This window comes from Bactrocera latifrons, unplaced genomic scaffold (assembly GCF_001853355.1).
Source record: "Bactrocera latifrons isolate USDA-ARS-PBARC rearing strain unplaced genomic scaffold, ASM185335v1 scaffold_24, whole genome shotgun sequence".
NCBI classification, from domain to species: domain Eukaryota; kingdom Metazoa; phylum Arthropoda; class Insecta; order Diptera; family Tephritidae; genus Bactrocera; species Bactrocera latifrons.
This window is the reverse complement of record NW_017535963.1, coordinates 317,967-339,181: the sequence shown is the minus strand read 5'-3', so window position 1 is coordinate 339,181 and position 21,215 is coordinate 317,967. Positions and strand designations below refer to the sequence as shown.

The 21,215-nt window shown below is 36.7% G+C and overlaps 1 long non-coding RNA gene across 1 annotated transcript in view; it reads right to left on the bottom strand.

Annotated features, from left to right (window-relative positions):
• Window positions 1-20,696, bottom strand: part of LOC108969082 — a 52,578-nt gene extending 31,882 nt beyond the window's left edge. Inside the window, exon 1 of the long non-coding RNA XR_001993382.1 lies at window positions 20,616-20,696. This is a non-coding gene — a long non-coding RNA (uncharacterized LOC108969082). The remainder of the gene's footprint in view (window positions 1-20,615) is intronic.
• Between the last annotated feature and the right edge of the window lie 519 nt (window positions 20,697-21,215).

Here is a 21,215-nt window from a genome sequence, read left to right as displayed (position 1 = left end):
GATGGCACTCAAGTTGCCACATGCCGCAGCTAAGGCGTTGCGGCCGCTTGCGGTGACGACTGCTAATCGTCATTGAGCGCTTATGGCTCATTGCACCTTCCATCAGCACCAGCTGTGGTGCAATTTGCCGTTGTTTTTGTTGTTGTCGGGAATTTGTTATTGCGCGCTGTTGCTTGGCGTTATTGTTGGCGTCGGCGTTGCTTCCTCAATAAAAAAACGCATTTCCAGGCTGATTGAAATGTGTTTTTCGACGATACTTTTCAATATTCATACGCTTTTATGAGCGAGCGCACAACCACACACATAAATATACAAGCGCACACACTTACATCTAAACATTTATAAAATATATGCACACATATGAACATTGGTTTGTACCACTGTGGGCAAAAAATAGTAAGACTTTTTAATTTAACTTCTTCAACTTCTGATGCCGAAACGTTTAGAATATTGGAAAACATCTTCGGTGATAATTGCTTGCGAGCAAGTGCTTTTGATTGGTATAAATTGTCCAAAAGGATCGAGAAGGCGATGACGACGAACCATGTCCAGGATGATCATCGACATCAACTGATGATCAACACGTCAATAAAATAAAGGAATTGATGCTTGAGAATCGACGCTTCAAAATCAGAGATCTTACTGTCATCGTTCGAATGTCAGAATGAGCAGTGAAAACTATTTTGAAAGCTCATTTGAGCCTAAGAAAAGAGAAGGTTCCAAAATCACTAAATTAAAAAAAAGGCGTTACGATCCGGAAATAGACGATCATTCGGACGAATATCGTGGCAAAGGTGAGCGGAAGCCGACAAATCATGTCAAAATACGACAAAAATCAAGGTAAACATGACAGTTTTTTTTTCGATTATCTAGATGTGGTGCACTCCGAATTCTTGCTAACCGGACAAACTGTTAACAAGGATTACTATTTGAGTAACTATTCATAAAAAGAAGGTCGGAATTATGGGCCTACAGCTCTTGGTTTTTCCACCACGATAATCCACCGTCGCAAACTTCATTGATTCTTCGTGAGTTTTTCGCTAAATTTTCAACCAATATTGCGCCGCAATCACCTGATCTAGCTCCGCGTGACTTCTGGCTGTTCAGCAAGCTCGCATGACCCCTACGGGGAAGCCAATTGAAGACATTAAACGTGAATTGCCAGGCACATTGACCACTATTCCGGAAATTAACTTCAATTGCGGTTTCGAAGATTGGAAAAAACCTTGGGACAAGTATATTGTTGCCAAGGGGGATTACTGTGAGGTGGGCGCTCTAGATTTTAAAGAATAAATTAAGACTTTCATTCATTATCGTATAACATGTGTGGAAGTGTGGGAGTAAATCTCGAAGAAACGCGAAATTGTATAATGTGGTTTTTGTTGCCACTTAACGTAATTAACATATGTTTTGTGTTGCGCTTAATTGCATTACATTTTAAGGAAGGAATTAGTTAACTGCGGAGCACGTAAAGTTTAACCTTTTGACATTTTCAGTTTGGTAAGTAAATCTCTAAAGGTAAAGAAGCGAGAAAATGGTGGGAAAAAACAGTTCTTATATTTGGCTTGTATTGTAAACTTGGCCGTACATGATTTATAAATAACTGGGATCCTTTTTATTGCAAGAACTTCTGAGCATATTCTGATTTCTAGATGGTCATCAACCATGAGAAAATTGGCTATATTTTATAGATGATCTTGAACAAAATGCCTCGCCAGGCGGCTGAAAATGTGAATAATGTCGGTTCCATGCCGGTAATTCAGACGGCAAAGATGCAGAACTCGCTGGAAGACTAATTGTAGAAAATATCGATAAAGTAATGGAATGCGTCATTTCTGTAATGAAAGCAGTTCTTCGATTGCCTTGGGGTAAAACTTTGTACAAAAAACCATTGAAATCATTTAAATAAGGCTGGACACAAAAAAAAAGCTCGAAGGATGGGTCTCACTTGAGTTAACACAAATAAATCGCATGAACTGGTTTTCCATCTACGAATCTCAATAATATCATTTAATTGCAGAAGTGTATGATTCTGATGATGAAAAGTATTTTGAACACAAGCCACATTTATGGAAAGTGACTCACCAGAAGCTCCGGGAGTTTAACTTGAGATTCCTATACATCCTGGCATAAATCGGATTCTTCTAATTATTAAACGCTAAAAACATTCAATGTATTGCAAAAATAACGGATATCTTTTACCTATGATATGGTTATTATTATATAACCTCAACAGTGACAGAGCGGGAGAGCTCTGTTAAAGGCTACTTAAACCCAGACTTGGAAGTGAATGTCAACGAAGCTGGGGAGTTCTCCACTAGACAAAACGATTTTAGACCCGGCAGATTCTAGGAGTTATAAAATGCGTCATTGAAAGTGTCCAGATGCCAGTAAATCTCTAAATGAGAAATAGGGAACGCCACCCTGAAGTAAGGCAAATTTGGCTCCAGGGTGGGTGACGGTTCCGTAGAGGGGATTTTTAGTGCCCTGCCGTTTAGACATACCGTTGCTGTGACGACAGCGCTGTAGGTGCGGAAGGAGATTTTGATTGACATTCTGCGTTTCCAAGGGAACGATTCCGTAGCCGTGAAAGCATTGAAAATGTTGCCGAGGTTGGGGTTCCTATTTTATCACAAATACAAGCATTTATGTGGGAAAAAGCACTCAATATGTCTTATGGTTTGGCTCAACACATTTTGGTTAAAGTTTTGGGTATGAATTGTGTTAATGCTAGAAAATAACTTAATGCGCCATAGCATTCTAGAGGACTTCTAATCAATCATTCTTTGTGATTGCTCAGCCATTGTATTCGCCAGCCTTAGCTCCCTGTGACTTTCATGGTCTTAGATAAAGTTGAAGTCTGAAAATAACTGTTTTGTTTGAATTTTTATTTTTTGCGTCAGAATTCAGACTGCATTGCTCGATAAGTTGATTACTACAAAAGTTGAGCTGCATGAAGGTGACTTCCAAGAAGAACATATATATATGAGGGATCACTAGTTTAGACATTATGATTATAGCAAATAGATTATGAGAGTTGCTCCGAAGGTATAAGAAAATGCATAACATATGCACGGAATTAGTAGAGAAAAGTATTGTAAGGTGATTAAAATTCATTGATTTGGTGTAAAATGTTGCATACTGCGACACATTGCCACATTGTGATTTTGACAGTATTTCACAAAAACTTCTTCAACCAAAAGATCGGTTTTGATTTGAAATTGATTCGGTTCCACATGAAAATGAAATGACAGCAAGATTTGGTAGACTGGGAGGGTTCTCTTAGCTCCTAAGAAGATTTCAGGCAATTATCTGCTAGAGACAAACGATTTTTAGATTAAATAAAGTGATGGAAAATGAAATAACAGACAAAATCAGCGCATAGTTTTGAACAATTAATCTTTTCGCATGACGTCCACAGTTTAACCTCGGGGCACCTACATAAGTAAAAAATTTATCTCTATGATTTCGGTTGGACTCTAAAGCTATTAGGATAACTTTCATCGTACGTGAAATATGTTGTACTTAATTTAAAGGTAACGAAGCTTTGTAATCAGATTTCGGAAGACGAACCGTCTGGGAGTTATATGTTAAGTAGTAAGTACAAGTACAAAGTACAGCCAGTGTGCTGTAAAATTGCTATATGAGTTGCTTTTGCAATAAAATATTTAGTACTTCTCTTGCTTGGTCAAAGTTTCTTATTTGATTTTTTTTTTTTAAATTTTTCGCTTGTTTAGTGTGTATGGCTTCCTTGGTCTTTTCTGTGCAAAAGAGTATCGCGTTATCGCTTACACACTCGCCATAACTACCGTTAAGTGCGCACTTTAGGGTTGTAATTCGATAGTTGACTTTGACTTGTGTCAAAAGTATTGGCGCCTAAAATCACATTGCCAAAGCAAATATTTCGGAGAGTTATATTACAGAGGGTAAGGGAAGAATTATGGGCGCCGTTGGTGGCCTAATGCAAGTTTAAAATGCATTAAGAAGAATATGCAACAAATCCAAGAAAAAAATAATGAACAATTTTTTGACAATTAAAGAAAAGAATTTACGCCAAGAAGCCACTAACTTGCAGCTTCAGCTAGAATTTCAATCACTAACAAAATTTTTGCGATATACTCGTATGTATGTATGTTTGTATATGTAAAAAGTTGCAAGAAATATGAGATTGAATTTGTGCAAAATATTAGTCATTAAAAATCGAACCACTTTTTGTGGCAGCCATAAATTTTTAATGCTTCACGACTGAAGTGAATTGTTTTGCACGCGAGCTGCATGCCAGCACAAGATGTGCCGCATGCCGCAAGCAGATGAACGCACCCACACTCACACACCAATGGTTGGAGCGCAAGCGGCAGCAAGTTGGAAAAATAATCATAAAAACTATCTGCATTTGTATCTATTACGCGCGGTGAGTTGTTGCTGCGACACTCTGTGGATGTTGTTGTTGTTAGTGGTGTTGCGGCCGTTGCTGTTGATGGCGTTGTGTCATTTAACGTCATGAATTATGGCGCGGATTTGCGCCTACGCGTAAAAATTCCACAACTCAGCGGTGCATTGACGTTGCAAGAGCGCGGTGCAAGTGAGGATGCCGCCGTAGATGGTGGGCGCACGACGGCGGCACGTGCTTGTGCTTGAGGCATAGCAGCCGCAATGAAATAGACAAGGATTACATGCACACTTTTTTCCTTGTGGCAACAGGAAATGAAGTGCTGTTGCATGCAACACCACCGTCGGTAGGCGCAGAGCAACAACAAATCATAAGCAAGGAAAAAAATTCAGCGACAAGCATTTAGGGGTGACAAGCGGACAGTGGTGTTGGCGGCGCTGGTGCTTGGGTACAAAGTTCAGCGCCGTGCGGCACAAACAAATTGTATTAGCGGCGTAGAAATCTTGCTGTTGCATGAATGAAGAGTGAGTGTCTATTTTTGCTGTCATATGCAAGCGGCGTCAGTGGAGAAGGCAAAAACTGGAAAAAAAAAAAATTGCAAACATGTGTGTGACAAGTTTGGCGCCGTGGCGACAGTCATGCATTCTTTGTTGTTGTTGTTGTTGCTGCTGTTTTTTGTTGCATATGTCTTGCACTAATCCCAGGTACATGCAATGCAACAAGCTTTGCCATCAAAACCACAATACCAACACACTGCTACATATATAGGTATGAGCGCACATGTGTGTGTGCGAGCAAGCGTTGATTCACAAAAATTTCTCGCATGCGATTTTTTCATTCATAAATTTGGGTGGCGCGTAAATCGGTTCGAAGCGTTTCATGTGTTTTCTTTTGCTTTTTATTTTCGTTTGTTTGTCATTTGCTGTTGTTTTTGTTGCAACATTTGCTTTTTACATGTTTGTAGGAGCTCGGGTTTGATGCGAACATGTTGCGGTTGATTCGCGTCGAGCATGTTGTTTGGAACAATTCGTAGCAAGTTCGATGTGCGACAATTTGTTTGAAAGCGTGTTTTCATATTTTTTGATTTGCTAAAAAAAATATTTTTTTTTTAATTTGAGGGAATAATATGTTATAGTCTCCTCTACTTGTCGCTTGTTTCTAAGTGTAAGGCACGTCTACCGAAACTCCAATATGGTACATTGAAGAATTAGCGCGGAAACTCACACATTCACAGAGTTTCGGTTAGAATTGTCAATTAAGCCTTAAATTACTCAAAGAAATTTTGACAGAAAATTATGGTACTGTTATTGGGTAATTAACCAGTGATTTAACCGATAGGTGGCTTGAAGGGTTAAGTATATTGCCATTATTTGATGCCAAATTTTTGGGTCCAAAACTTAGAAAATCGAATTTGATGAAAAAACCATTTTATCGATATTAAACAATTTTGGTATATACTACTATGGAGGTTCTGTAAAACCTAGGAAAAATTGTTTAACAATTAAAAAAAAAAGCATCGGATATTTAAATTATTAACTTTCCCGTATCAAAGATAATGGTGCAGAATAAAATTATTTTTGATGAACGACTGATGAGTTTTACGAGAAGTTTCCTTATGATAATAAATGTACTTGGTGGTCATCCGCTGTGAGATGACTAGGTCATGGAATTTTTCCTCAACTTTAGAGCACTCCTCGGTTAGGTTTAGAATCCACGACTTAACCTATAAAATGTATGACTATGACTTCATCCCTTTGTAGATAGAAGAAAATCTCCGTAGAAGCACAATTTAGAAAGCTCATACCAGGTATAGTGGGCATAATTCTAGGTATCAGAAAATATATTACTTAAGTATAATGTGGGCACATTCTGTGTAAGTTGAGGTAACAGATCACTTCGTAGGCGTCCATTGAAACATTTTTTTTTTTTTTGGATGAAATTTGATTTCATTATTTAATATAGTTATCTTAAAGGGCGATAACGCAAAAGCGGTCAACAACTTTTTCAATATTATTTTTATAATAAATTTGCCTTAAGTCTCAGTTTCTGCGATTATCTCTTCATTGCGACTAAATTTCTTTCCAGTGCGCATTCTCTTGCGGTCTGAGGACAGGAAATAGAAGCCAGATCTGGAGAATACGGTATATTTCATTGATCTGTGACACGGTGCGTTTCTTGATGAAGCCTTCTTTTCTTTTTTCACTTTATTCTTCTTCAAATGGGGCCATTTTTCGGCGTTTGCAAAGTAATAATAATAATACTGATGTCTAACATTGCTAGCTGACTTTTGCGTTTTACCACTCTTTGGAGTCGGATCATCATATGTAGTTCACTCGGTTTTGTTACGGTTAAGGAGCTTCAAAGACTTCTCTGAATTAGCAATCCGTTGTTGTTTGCAGAGGATTGTGAGCTTACGCGGCACGTATTTGCAAAGAGCTACCCGCATTTTCATTTACAAAATATCCAATACGTCCCTTTGATATGTTTATAGTTTAAGTTGTCTCGAACAATTTCACTTTACGAGCATCCGAAACTATTTTTGGGACTTTTTTGATGTTTTCATCTTTAGGGTGCCTCGTTCCTTCTTAGCAAATCACTTCTCAACGGCTGATTTTCCTGGAGCAAAGTCCTAATAATGTTGATCAATCCATACCTTACCCCCTCAACAGTGTTTTCCACTCAATAAGCTTTGCTTTATTATCTCATAAACTAATACTATAGGCAGCTATGAAATTTGTATACGAATTTTTTAAAGGTAAGTGCTGACTAAAGTTATATGGATTTAATAATAATGGTTCCATCTATGTATCAGCCTACGACCTTTCCGATTCGCCTGTCTCGTTGCTTCACGCCCGTCTCTCATTGGCGTGACTTACTAAATGATATTTGTCTCGAAAAAACTTAAGTCCGACGGCTCTTCTAAAGAGAAAACTACAATAAGCGAAGCCAATCTAGAATTCTGGTTTCAATGACTTCAAAGCCTATCATCAAGTATGGAAATGTCTCTTTTAAACTTTTAAGGATACACAATTGGAAGCTATTGTGAATTTCAGGGGCTCTGCAAATTATTGGTTCTCTTCAGAGAATGGTCGCTTCGATAATATGGACCCCGAAACTCCGGAGCAGTATAAAAAAATGAAGGCAAAAAATGAAATTCTTTATTCACAAGTCGAGCTGTCAGCATATTGAGCTTCTGACTTCTAGCACTTTCCTGTTGCTAAATAAGCCTTTGTGAACATTGGAGGGAATTTTAGACTGCAGGTCCAGACATTCGGAAAATTTGAACAAAAAAACAAAAAATTAAGGAACACTGAGAGTGCTTTAAAGTTTGAGTAAACCAATAACTTATAGAAATAAATTTATAGAAAAATTATATATAATATAAAATAATATTGATAAATTTGAAAAAAAATATTTGGTATTCGTTAGAGGCACTCCTTCCAAGCTACTAGAAATTTCAAATAATTTCGAACCTCCTCTCTGAAAGCAAATATATAAAAGAACGCCAATTATATAAATAATTCATGTTTTGATATTATGTAAATATATCTATATCTTAGAACACCGTCTTTCAGTACGGAAATTAAAAAAAAAAGAACAAACAGCGTAAGACAATGACAAATATACGACCCAGAAAAAGATAAAATGCCCAAGAAAACAATAGGGCTCACTTAAAGTCTTGTGTTTATTTGAAAAGGGGACTTTTTAAAAGTTTCCGTCACAAACATTTGCACAGTTTGTACTTATTCTAAAATAATATATTTTTATAAAATTATAAAATAAATGAGCATTAACACCTACAAAATATTTATTTCAAGCAACAAATAGTGTGGTAAGTTCAAGTATAGAAAATGAAAGTACAGATCACATGTTATGTGGTCACATATGGATATGGGATCAACTATATTGTAGTAGTTCAATGCACCCTCCACGCTGATCTTGAACTTTCGTGTCTAGCTAGAAGAAGGTTAATACTTTTGGTATTCAGTTGAGAGTTTCAAGTTCGAGTTAAGTGATTTTTTTCATTGCAATCGGTTTCATATGTTAAGTTATAGCATTTTCTGAGAAATGTTGAATTTCCTCTACAGATAGCTGTCAAATTAGCCGTCAAAGTAAAGACATGTGTTTGACATTTCTGTCGAACATACTTTATTATGTAAAAACTTACACCGGAACACTGTGAAAAAATCGTATTTTGTGCGGGAATTCCCAGATATTAGCGACAGGGAACACTTTAAGCTTAAAGAATTACTAAATAAACCAAATTGCCGTGTTTGAAGTTAAAACATGCTGAAAGGGACTCTCCAAATTCCCGTGCATCTAGAAATATTTAACTACTTTCTTGTGTGTTTTTCAAGCCGACGGTAAAATTGGTTTATAATTTTTTATATTGAAGACGCGGCTTACGTTGTTGTGACTGATGATCGCTTCAGACAAATAATTCGTTGCTCTAAGTTAATGGCAAATCGTCCGAGTGAAAACATTCATATGAAAACATACATTTTTAGACATTTTGGATTATCGAAGAATATCAGAAAATGTACAAAAAGTGACTTTATGAGCGTTATTCGAGCAGTGCGTCAGGCAAAGCAAATATTGATAGCTTCCGAACAGGTCGTATGAACACCGAGGCGATTATGGGTTTACTTTTGTGGAGGCTTTTTGTAAACCCTTTTACTTACTTGTAGATATGAAGAGAATGTCCACTAGTTAAAAACCAACCAATGGTAACCATTAAGACTGACGTCCATTTTGAAGGAAAAGGCGGTACGATTCCAGAACGTTAGCAAAAAATCTGAAGATCGATGGTCACAAATATGTTTTTCTTTATAACGAAATGTACTTTTCAGACTATTACTTTGGTTTCTGGTAAATAAAATTTGAGTCACTTACGAAAATGGTTGTGGTCGAAACGCGGTAATCCGGCGCAAATGGTAGTCAAGCCAAGATCGACTATCCGGAAGGCATTGCTATTTTGTGTTGCGATTGCCAGGGAACCAATAACTATGCCCAAACTCCTAATTCTTTCATATGCTCCCAACAATTGGACAATTGGTCAACTTTGGTCAGTAGGAGAGAACTTGTTTTCCATCGGGAAGACGCTAGTCCAGAGGGAATCGCCAGAAGCTCCGGGAAGTTGGTTGAAAGGTTCAAACATCCATCTTTAAGTTCGGGCTCGACACCAAGCAATTACTACCCGTTTCTGTCTATGACGAAAGATTTTGTTGGTAAAAAGTTCAAGAGAAGATTACGAAAATCAACTGCCTCATTTTTTGCCAATAGAGACAAGGGTTTCAGTGAGAGTGTCAATATGAAATTACCTTTAATATAGCAATAAGTTACCCAACACAACGGGGCATATCCAACCTAAATCGGTTCCAAATAAAACCTTCAATTTATTAGAAAAAAATCGTTTTTTTTTTACTAGACCTTATACCACATTGTCTAAAACGTCTTTAAAATTCTAATATTTGTATTTGTTATGGAATTAATTTTGATATATATATATATAAAACATATGTTATTCCATATTGTTATTCCATAACAAATACAAATATTAGAATTTTAAAGCGCACACATTCTATACATTTAATTTATTCTGCGCACCCATTAACCCCACCAACAAGTCCAAATACCGGCCAAGCACTTAATAAACCATAAAGAAATCAGTGCAAGGTCTTTGGCATAACCTTAGTCTCAGACATAAAAAGTAAACAAACCATCCCATTAGCAAAGCAATGAAGTGACGCGCTACACACGACAACCAATTCAAATGAGCCTACAAAGTAAATGAAAAAAAAAATGCATAAATTGTTGAGAGTGAAGTATGTGGAAAATATGCATGGAAATAGTAATTGAACCCAGGAAACTGACACATGGACACTGCTTCGATTAAAAAGCGCGCATTTGTAATGGATTTACATGTAATTGTTAAACTCAAATTCAAGCATACACACATAACTGTAGCTGCATACTAGCGCTAGCCAATCAATGCGAACCCAAAGTGTAAAGCAAAAACGTAACAGAGTTCAATATATGTATTTGCAATGAAACCCACTCAAGCGCCGTGCTGTCAAGTACATTAAACATTTCCAGGTAAAATATATAGAGTAGGGGAAGCAAAGTATGTAGAGTTGCAAGTGCAAATCCAAATTGCAAAATACCGCAACAGCCGTGCGGTTGATTGCACTTCCAACAGATGTGGAGTGGCAATTTATTGTAATTTTATTATGAAAATCTTTGCACTTTGCGCGCGCTTGTGTGAGCTACAACAACCGCAACAACAAGATATTGTATAAAATACTTTTATTGTTACGGTTATTAACTGTAGACAAAAACATAGCAACCAAAAAAAATTTTGCTGCGGCTGCACCGAAGCAATTATCCCCTGCAAAGTTGTATTTCTTATAGCAAAAAAGAGTATAAGAAGATCTTTAACGTGCTTTGGATCGTCCAGTTTGTATGGCAGCTATATGCTATAATGAACTGATCTGAACAATTTGTTCGCAGATTGTAGCGTTGGCTTGGGCAAAAATGTATGCTAAATTTCATGAAGATATCTTGTAAAATAAAAAAGTTTTCCATACAAGTGCTTGATTTTGACCGATCAGTTTGTATGACAGCTATATGCTGTAGTGGTCCGATATCGACGTATCCGACAAAGGAGTAGCTTCTTAGGGAGAAAAATATGAGTGCAAAAGTTCAGAACGATATCTCCAAAATTGAAAGACCTAGCCGCATATAGTCATACTGACGGAGATGGTTAAATCGACTGAGCTCGTCACGCTGATCATTTCAATATATTTGGATGTTACAAACTTCGTAGAAAACTACCCTGTTTAGGGTATGACAGTAACAAATAGGTTAATTTCTTATCAAGCAGCTGGGAGGACGGAATTAAATCAGCTGATGCAAGCGTGACGGGAAATTTCATAAGTCACAACAAAAAATGGTTTATAAGCAGCACCTGCAGGAATTTAAGAATTAATATCTAGAACAGAAGTTCTGAAGCGAGAATTTGCGGATAATTGATCCGACTTCAATTATAAGGTCTCCACTTGAGTTTCATGGTTGTATGTATGCTATAAGAACTTGGTACTTCTAGTTTCTTTAATTAAAAAATGGTCTAGGGAGTTTCGGTTGAATGATTAAAACAATACAATATTCTCAAACTGAAAAGGTTCATAAATCCCTTCAAGTCCTGTGCTATTTGTCAGAGACATGGTAAAAAAAACCTGATATAACGGAGGAGAAGGCAGTGAGCTTCGTCACGGATGGGTTAAAGCTTGGAAGAATGTTGGTGGAGGGGTTTATTGTCAGGAACTTTCTTGTCTACTCCAGTTTCAGACTTCCTTACTATTGCCGTGTCTTCTAGGCTGAGGCTGCAGCCATTAAGTTAGCAGTAGATTTACTGCTCTGAAGTGCAACCTCCTTCAGAGAAGTGATCATTCACTTAGATAGTAGAGTGGTGATACTACTTCATTAACAGTATCAATCAATAGCATCGAGTTTATTTGTGATAAGATTGGTGTGGGTGCCAGGTCATAGCGGAATCGCAGGAAACTGTAAAGCTGATGAGCTAGAAGGGAAAGTAACTCTAGAACCGCTATCGGTAGAACGGCAACGCGTCGGCGCTTCCGTATTCTCATGTGTTCTACTACTAGATAGCTGGGCTTCGCCGAAGCTTGGTCAGCGCTGAGCCACTACCGGTACATGGGCTGTCGCAAAAGCATTTTGGTCCACGATGGATCGGAAGAGATCCTGTGATCGGTCATTGCMCTATTGGCATCCACACAGTAAGGCTGGGAATCCTACCGCCCGTCGTCCTAGTTGTTATCCTGTTGTATGGATGAAGACTTCCTCCTTGACTGTCCCGCGTTATGAGGTCAAGATTTAAACATTTGGGAGCGCATACCTTTAGACACTGGCTACCAAGCGTTTTGCTAATTTATAAGCTCTAACACATGAGTTCTTTTTTTCTGTGGATTCACAAAGGACTACATATATTAGTGCATGTGAGATCCTTGATCAATCAATTTGGTATAGCGGCAATTTTCCATAATTTTCTCCAAAAAAAACTAGCCTTTTTGATTGTGCTTCTTGGAAGATTCGGGCTCCTTCGGTACTGTCTACGAATTGGTCTCAACAAGTTAAGAAAAGACCTTATAATGCCAAAATTAAAGCAAGTAAACTTGAATTCATTGACCAGTGAGGATGTTGAGAAAGTAGTTAGATCTAACACCAATCTTTACATCCAATTATTAAATAAGATATGTTTCAAAAAACTTCCCAGTAAAAGGGATCCCACCTCTATTCGTCTATTTTTGCTGTGATTGAAATTTAAAGTAGACGAATAGAAGTGGAGTTTGAAGAAGATCGAGAGATTAGAGATGGAGTCGCTACAAAATTATTAATAAGTAATATATAACATTATGTGTTGATGGATCAATTCGGCTATAACCCCGTAAGCGGTGTCTACACCAATGAAGAAGAAGAATACTTAAGAAGGAAACGAATTTTTCCACTGGATTTCCCAACATGCGAAATTTTCTTCGTAGGTTTTACAACAGATCGAAATTTTGCCTAGGATTAAAACTGCTAATATTAGATATCACAAAAACAGAATTTTTGAGCGACAAACATTACGTTAATCCACAAAATCCGCAAAATCAAAATTGAGTTTGCAACTTTCCCCCCCACAAAAATATTCATCATACGCCATGGCGAACGGATAACTTTTCCCTAATTAAAATAATTCGAATTTTTCATCCCACGCTTTTGGGCCAGTTTATATATTTAACGATGACTGCAACGCTAAAAAATGATTATATAATTCGGCTACCGTTATTTTTGCCAAAAAAGCCAACTTCTGCTAACAAAGTCCAATACGTGGCAGAATGGTGGTGCGCCAAGCTGGGTGTTGTGTAAATTGATAGACAAAAAGTTTTAGCGAATTCTAATCGACTTTCATCATCGCCGAAATTTTCAATTACACATTTGCTAAACGCTCAAATAGCACGCTGTGAATGGGTAAGCGAGTGGCACTGCAGCTAGTCAGAGGCCATTCACCAAGCGCATGTTGCAGCCATAGCGCTTATGTTGCACTTAACTAAAGTACAAAGTTCAATTAGAAAAACGCTGAAATTAGTAAATGGCGAGCAGGAATGTTGCTGTTGCTGCTGCACTGTCGTCGTCAGTGTCACAGCATGAATGCCTGCGCTTGGTTGCTGCTAAGCAGCTAAAGCAAGTTGACTAAATTTCAATTCATTGAAAAAATGTCCGGAATCCGATTTGAGAATGCGCGCAGCTGTAGTAGGAATCACTAGGAAATCGCATGCACAGCATTGATAAAGCGAAATTAGAGAGCATCAGCACAAAAAAAGGAAAAAATTAAATAAAAAACAAAAAACAGAGGAAAAAAATTAAAGAAAAAAAATAAATAAATGAAAGAAATTGTTATAAAAAATAGTGATTTCGTCAATGCAAAAATTCATTCATGCATTCTTTGTTGCGGCACAAGCAGTGCAACGAAAAATCATTGAAAATTATTTGACAGTTTTTTTTGTTGTTGTTAAATGCACTTACCTAACCTAGGCAAGGTAGTCAAAGCTAAGGTAGACTATGTAGCATATAATTTCATTTCTAAACTAAATGGTAAAAATGGTGCGCACACACAGATAAATACAGTGAATCCATTGGCTGCTGTGGCGCCGTTGCGAATGTAGAGCAACATACACATACCCTATGAGCGCACTCTCACATACACACTTATCACACGAGCTACTTGTGCACGAATCTGCGGTAGAATGCCTGAAATTGGCTTGCAATGACCTTAGCCGATTTTTTAGATTTTTATAACTGTTTAATTTGTGGGCATGAAAATGAGCTGTACGAGCTACACTAATGTGACAGAGAAGAAGCAACATTTTTAATTAATTAACGCTGTATTTTATGCGAAATTTAGGGATGCTAGGCATTAAACTAACGGTATTTGCTACAAAACTCATAACAAACTAATCTATTTATTTTTATATTAATAAAAATATCTTCCAAAAGACGAGATTGGTTTATGAAAATTTTTCTTGGAGACTTATATCATAAGACACGGACACGATAGATAGCAAAAAACGATTGACATTCGCTTAGTATAGGTATACAATAAACGGATTGAGGTTCAGATTTGTCAGTCGCTCCACACCAATGAAGGCGTTGCTGTGTTGATTGTTCGTAAAGTATGACATCTGTCCTTGGTTATTCAATATGTTTGGTTCCGCAGAGAGTAAAGGATATTTTATACAATCGGTGGTTTGCCTTTGTGTAGATAAGTGATCTACAGAGTTTCTTTATAGTTCCTATGACAAGCGGAGTTGAAATCCGGGCGACCATCTGTCTCTTCGTCTATCTATGCAAAAAGTAACTTCAGTGAAAATTGAGATATCATAATGGAACTTGGTACACATTCTCCTAGACCAAAAAGAGAGGACGAGTTTGAAGATGGACGTAATAGGACCACAGCCTGGCCCACTAAAGGCTTTACTGTTCATCTCTAGCGACATAGTAAAAATGGATTAATTCAGATAATAACCACACCTACTCTTCTTCTAACGGTTCTGATAAATAAATCAATAAATAAGCCAGAAATATTTAATTTTATACCTGGGATGGTATGAAGAGGCTTTAATATAGGAGTGTCGGATTTGCACGATGATACTGTTTAGGTGAAAATTATATCTTAGAATTTGCTCGACTGGTTTAAACCAAATTTGGATTGTAATATTATCTTAACTGCCCTATATTCTACTGTAAAATCGGACTACAGGCGTCTCTTCTTTCCATAAAATACAATTTTATATTCCATCTGATTCTTTCTTTTTCTAGTATACAAATCAGCATTAATGAGTGCATTATTAAAATCGGACTACAAATGTTCAAGGTCTCAGAAATCGAATATGCATACATTTTCTTGAAAATATCGATCAATCTGTGCGATAAGTTAAGGAAATTTGGAGCAAATTCTTCCAGATAATAGTATGAATGTACAACGAAAATGGGTTGAAGCGGGTGAAACTTCTTTCAGCAGCCACATACCCCATCAAAATGTGAGCCTTGCAACTTGCAATAGTATAAAATAATCGGTTACACACGAACTTAGTCTTTTCCAACTTGTTTACTTTAATATTTTTTTGAATTAGAACACATTTGGATCGGTGAAAACGAGAAGTAGAGAGCTCATAGGTAAATATAATATTCATCTTATAATCAACGCAGGACATAGTGATAAAGGAAAGCTTTTTCTGATCAAACAAAGATATCTGTCGGCTACTGATTATTCCTGAGTAAGCCGCTATGGTGTATTATATAATATATTACTACCGTAAATTGTTACTGTGAACAAAAATGTCACATTTAGTCAACTTCTCAAAATAATAGAAAATGCTGATATTGTATCCACGGTAGGTAGAGCATGGATTGGAGCATAAAGTCATATGTAAAGGTTCAACCAAGTGAGGAAAGTTTTCTGAGCGTCATTCACTTGGAAGTGGCCAGAAATAATTCTTTTACATATGGTTCAAGCAGCTCACGACTTCCGGTCTTAGACCAAGTATCCTCCGGATAGCCAAAGAACATCCGTTTGAAGGCGTGCTAAAGAGAGAAGGCAAACCATCCCTGAGGATCCTTTTGACAAATCTTTATAGGAGTTCTAAGTGCCACAGGGACTGGCGTCATACGCTGTCTAAGTGAGAAACTCGTTTAAAGGTGGACCATTTAATCTAAACTGACAAAACAGTTCTCAGAGCAGTTACCTTTGAAAATACACGTTTTCTCTAAAATTGCAATTAAAACATAAAACAATTTAATTGATCATATGTACGATGTTCCATCACCTTTTCAATAAAAATGGAAATCAATAACTCTGCCATCTGCAGCTCACAGCACTGTAGTGCGCTGCCATCACTAGGACTCGCCGGCAGTACGCATTAGCGAAGCGTACAATTTGTCAAATACGAAGGCAAAAGTTGCTAAATAAACAACACCAACAACAAAAACAAAAATCATCGAAAGCGAACTAGAAATTCGGTGGCAACGTTGACAGCTACAACATGCTCAACACGAAAGTAGTAAAGCACTAGAGCAAACAACAAGTGAGACATTGCAATTTTTTGCAGCTCTAGAAAATGTGCATTGATTTTTATTTTTCAACTAAAAAACAACTACAACAACAACTCAAAACAAAACGCGCACACAATATTTCGGCTTTTATTTGTGGAATGGACTTTGTCACTTGGTTTTTTGGCAAGCGTGTGGCGCTGCCTCTTCGGGTTGCGACAGCCGCTGCACGTTCAGCGTGTTGGCGACAAAAAGCCGCCATGTTGCGCACAAAGCGCCAACAGACAGCCACACACACACACACACATGCACGCAACAGAGGCAGCCAATACATGCGTGTACATATTTATGCGCCAACACAGTTGGATTAGGGGGGGTTTTGGGGGTGCGGGGAGGTGTATGTGTACGGCACATATGCGCTGAGTGCCTGTGGCGTGTAGCCACGCGCGCGGATATACGGTTTATGGTATTTAGCACTTAGCTTGCGGCTGTCTTCTTGCACAAACACTGTTGTTGTTGTTGCTGTTATTGCTAAAGTTGCTAGTCGCTGTCGCCAAATGACGCGCCAACCGCAGTGCGCTCGAATGGCCTGCTGTTAGCAACAACGCATTCACGAATGTGTTCGTGTTGCTGCTGACGCACGCAATATTGCAATATTTGTTGTTATTGTAAAATGAAAAACAAAAAAAATAGCAAAAGCGAATTGGCAACACAGTCAAAGGCAAACTGCAGGCATTCCTTTCGCTTTTTGCTGTGATTTGCCGGTCGTTCTTGCCTCTTGTTGTTGTATTTTAATTTAAGCGGATATTTAACGCTCGCAGCTTGAAGCGCATGGCGGCTAGGATGTGTGGCGCAGCGTTTGCCAAGTGCGTTTGTTTGTTTGTGCAGTGCCATAATCCCAGAGTGGGTCGCAGAGGAATGTGACAAACAGCAACACCAACAATTATAATAACAACACCAACAATAATAACAACAACAACAACTACAAATAACGGCTCACATACTGTTTCCATAAACTCGGATACACAAGTATTCATAAATACTGCCATTTTGCTATGCCGGGGGAAAGGGTGACGGGCGGCAAGGCTTTCGACAACAAAAAATAGAAGTAAAAATAATGCTTAAAAAATGCAAGTTGACCTTTGCTTACATAGCGGGAATTTATGTGCCCGCGCAAATGTGCCAAAATCTCTGCAAATATCAGCAGAGTTATAGAAAATGCAACAAAAAAGTTTTTTGGGTGAATTAAAAGTTGTGCAAACATTATTCGTGGCCTATAAATTTCGAAAATGAATTACGACCCAAAAACTATGGAGTTTTTCGGTTTATTGCTGTGTTTTGTTAATGCTTGTTTTAAATGAAAAAGTGTAATTGATAAGTTTTTTAATTTTACTCTCTTGTTATTTCCAATATATGTAACTGTATGTGGCCTCGAAACTTTAATTTTTAATATAAAGCCGACACTTTTCTTCTGACCTTTCTAGCTTTGAAATGCAACTTCGATTCAGATTCAGAATCCATTTGATTAACAAGCAGTCAAAAAATACGTATTAGTGGAAAGACTCACTTAGTTGCAAGTGGAGAGATCAATCTTAAGAAAGATTCTGCAGTTCGCTTACGAAGTTTCTGATGGGTTTATGGTCCTTTCGAATTGTTTTGGTGGTTATTTTAGGTATTAAACGCGTTCTTGTTCGACCCGTCCCAATAAAATTGAATGGTTTTCAAAAAGAGGACCGGAAATAGGTCTCTTTGGGCATGTTTGATCGTGCGAATTCTGATTCCACATTCATAGAGAGCATTCAACACGTCAACAATCAATCGAAGGAAGGAAATAAACTAGGCGAAGCAAAAAAAAAAAAAAAAAAAAAACTTTCTTCCGGAAGTACAAACGATTAAATAAGGAGCGCTATTTAGCCGTAATGAGGCGTTTCCGTCGAAACGGCCAAAAACGCGATGAATAACACTATCGACATCGAATACCGTGGTTTACTTTTTAAATTTAGCACTTAAACGCATTTTCGATAATTTATCCACTTCTAACAGCGATAATTTATTCACCAATATCAATGTCTTATCTACCAGCTAATATAGATAATTAAGCAATAATCTTATATGTCGATAATTTATTGGTCATCGAATATACCGTTAATTTATCGATTAATATATCGATAACGATACTTGTTATTTATAACATTTAAGCACTTTTACGTATTTTCGATAATTTATCGACCATCTAACATCGATAATTAAGCGATCATCTAACATGTCGAGAACTCATCGATACTCTGATATTATATACTGATAATTTATCGATAGGTATATTGACATTGTGAGACCGATAATTTAGCGATCATCTAATTTATTGATAACTTATCGATATATCGATAACTTATATCGAAAAAGCTATGAAAAACATCAAACTTCATATATTTCCTACAATTTTTGCACTTCAAAGGCATTTTCCGACTATAATGACTGCAAGTCAAGTAAACTGATTGCATGTGTGTTTGTGTGTGTGGATTTGTTTGTGTATGGAAACGTTTACTATTTTCCGGCATTGCTGATTTGTATAATTAAACAAAATGTTACATAATTAATACGATAATTGCTAAGCTGGCAATAATACCAATCAAAATCGCAGTGGAAACGGTAGTGGTGAGTGAAATATACATACATACATACGTGATCAAATACATATGTATATGTAAATAAATATACATATGTATAGTACACCGCTCCATGTAGTTGTCTATTATGTAAGGCGATAATTAAAATGTAGACAACAAATGGGGTAGCGCAGCTAACTACACACATATATGTATATATTAACATATAGATATGAAGATTCATATAAACCTATGAGCAATATATATTGCTATGCATATTTACTTATGTGTGTATGTACGGTTGTATATTTATTTAGAAAAGTGACTAACTGTCTGAAAACATGGAACGCGTTGGACTCAATTACAGACTACGCCGCAGTCGAGCTTGGAAAGCCCGTAGCGCACAGCGCAGTAACAGACAGATGTCTGTCCAACTAATCAAGTGTCTAAGTGTTATTTCATTGACACTCGTAATTGGCAAAGCGAGCATATATTTTCAATAAAATTGTTAAATTTAAATATTTAAATACATCATTTTATAACATTCGTAAGTTTAAGTGTTTCTTTTTTAAACTGTTGGAAACAAGTGAAAACATTTATAATATTTAAATATAAGCAAAAAATTAATTTTTCTTACAATAGTGTCTGCGGAAGTAAGGTTAGCTTCTGACTTATATAACTTGAAGATCAATGCCCTTGAAGCCTAAAAATATCTAATAAAATTTTAATTCGATATAATTTTAGAAAGGTATCGGAGGGGGTCGTCATAATCCACGATAGAATTTGGTCAGAAACTATATTCCGAATATAGGGAAATTTGTCTGAGGAAATAAAAAAAGTCGAAGGTCCTGGCAGCCAGTGCTCCTTTTTTCGTGTAAAAAAATAATTGTATTATAATTGTATTATTTTTTTTTCACATTTATAAATAAATAAAAAAAAGTCTAGTCTTAGTCTAGTCCTAGTTTTCCAGAAACGAATTTCTATAAAGTTCGGATTTTTCGAAAACTTAAATCGAAGAATGTTTCCAAGGAACTCTTCCCACTGTCTTTTTGATTTATAACTAAATTTATTCTCATTATGTCTCGTCCAACTACTTCTGAATCATTTTTTTTTTTTGATTTGGTAATGAGAAATCATAACCATAAAGAATGTTGTCGACTGAATCTGCCGAAATGACTTCGGTGAACCATCTAAACATTTGTTGTTCTTTGATTCAGTGATTATGTTTACTGAAAATATTAATACGAGAGAGTGAGAGCTTTGCTCTCTTTTCAAAAATATTGCACAGGATAGAAACAATAGTAGAATGCAAAAGAAGAGAGTATTGGAAGGCCTTATTAAAGTCATTGAAGTCACATATTACTGGCTATGGTACCGCTATTGGATTCTGTAGATTGAGCCCTAATTGTGTGTTAGATTCACCACTTTTCAGTTGCACATTACTAGGTATAGTCGCATATTATTGCAAGGAAAAGTAATATATGGTATAATTAAATCACAAAAGTACTCACTCAGTATTCCATATATTATAATAATAATAGATGATGAGACGTGCAAGCGTTTTGTTGAAATCCAGTATAAGATCTGACTACTGAAATTATAAGATATATAAACATATGAAAGGAGTATTAAAAATTTCTTTAAAATATATATTACAAGGGATTTTATTGTTTCTTATACTAGTTGTAAACAATGTTCTAATTTCAGCATAATTTCTACAAGTGCAGCTTTAAATCTAATAGGCCAATAGTTTCTTGCGGTAAATTTGGAAGCAGAAATGTAAGTATGAGGAAATAAGGAATAATTTTTTTTTTGAAATAGTACGGAAGCTATAATAAGTAGTTTCACAGGTGTTTTGCATATAGCAACTGTATATATGTATATTTAAATCTGAAACAGGCCAAAAATTTGAATCCAACGGCAAATATGTTGCTAATTCTTTCTAGCCATTTAGTCGAATTAAGGTTACTTAATAAGGAAAATGTCTTTCATGAAGAACTTTATCTTGTTTTCGAAGGTTACATAGTATTGTGGACGATTTGTTCGGAGATTGTGAAAATATCTTCTCAAATGATCAGGTGATGGAAGCATTTGATTTCGATCGTTAAGTT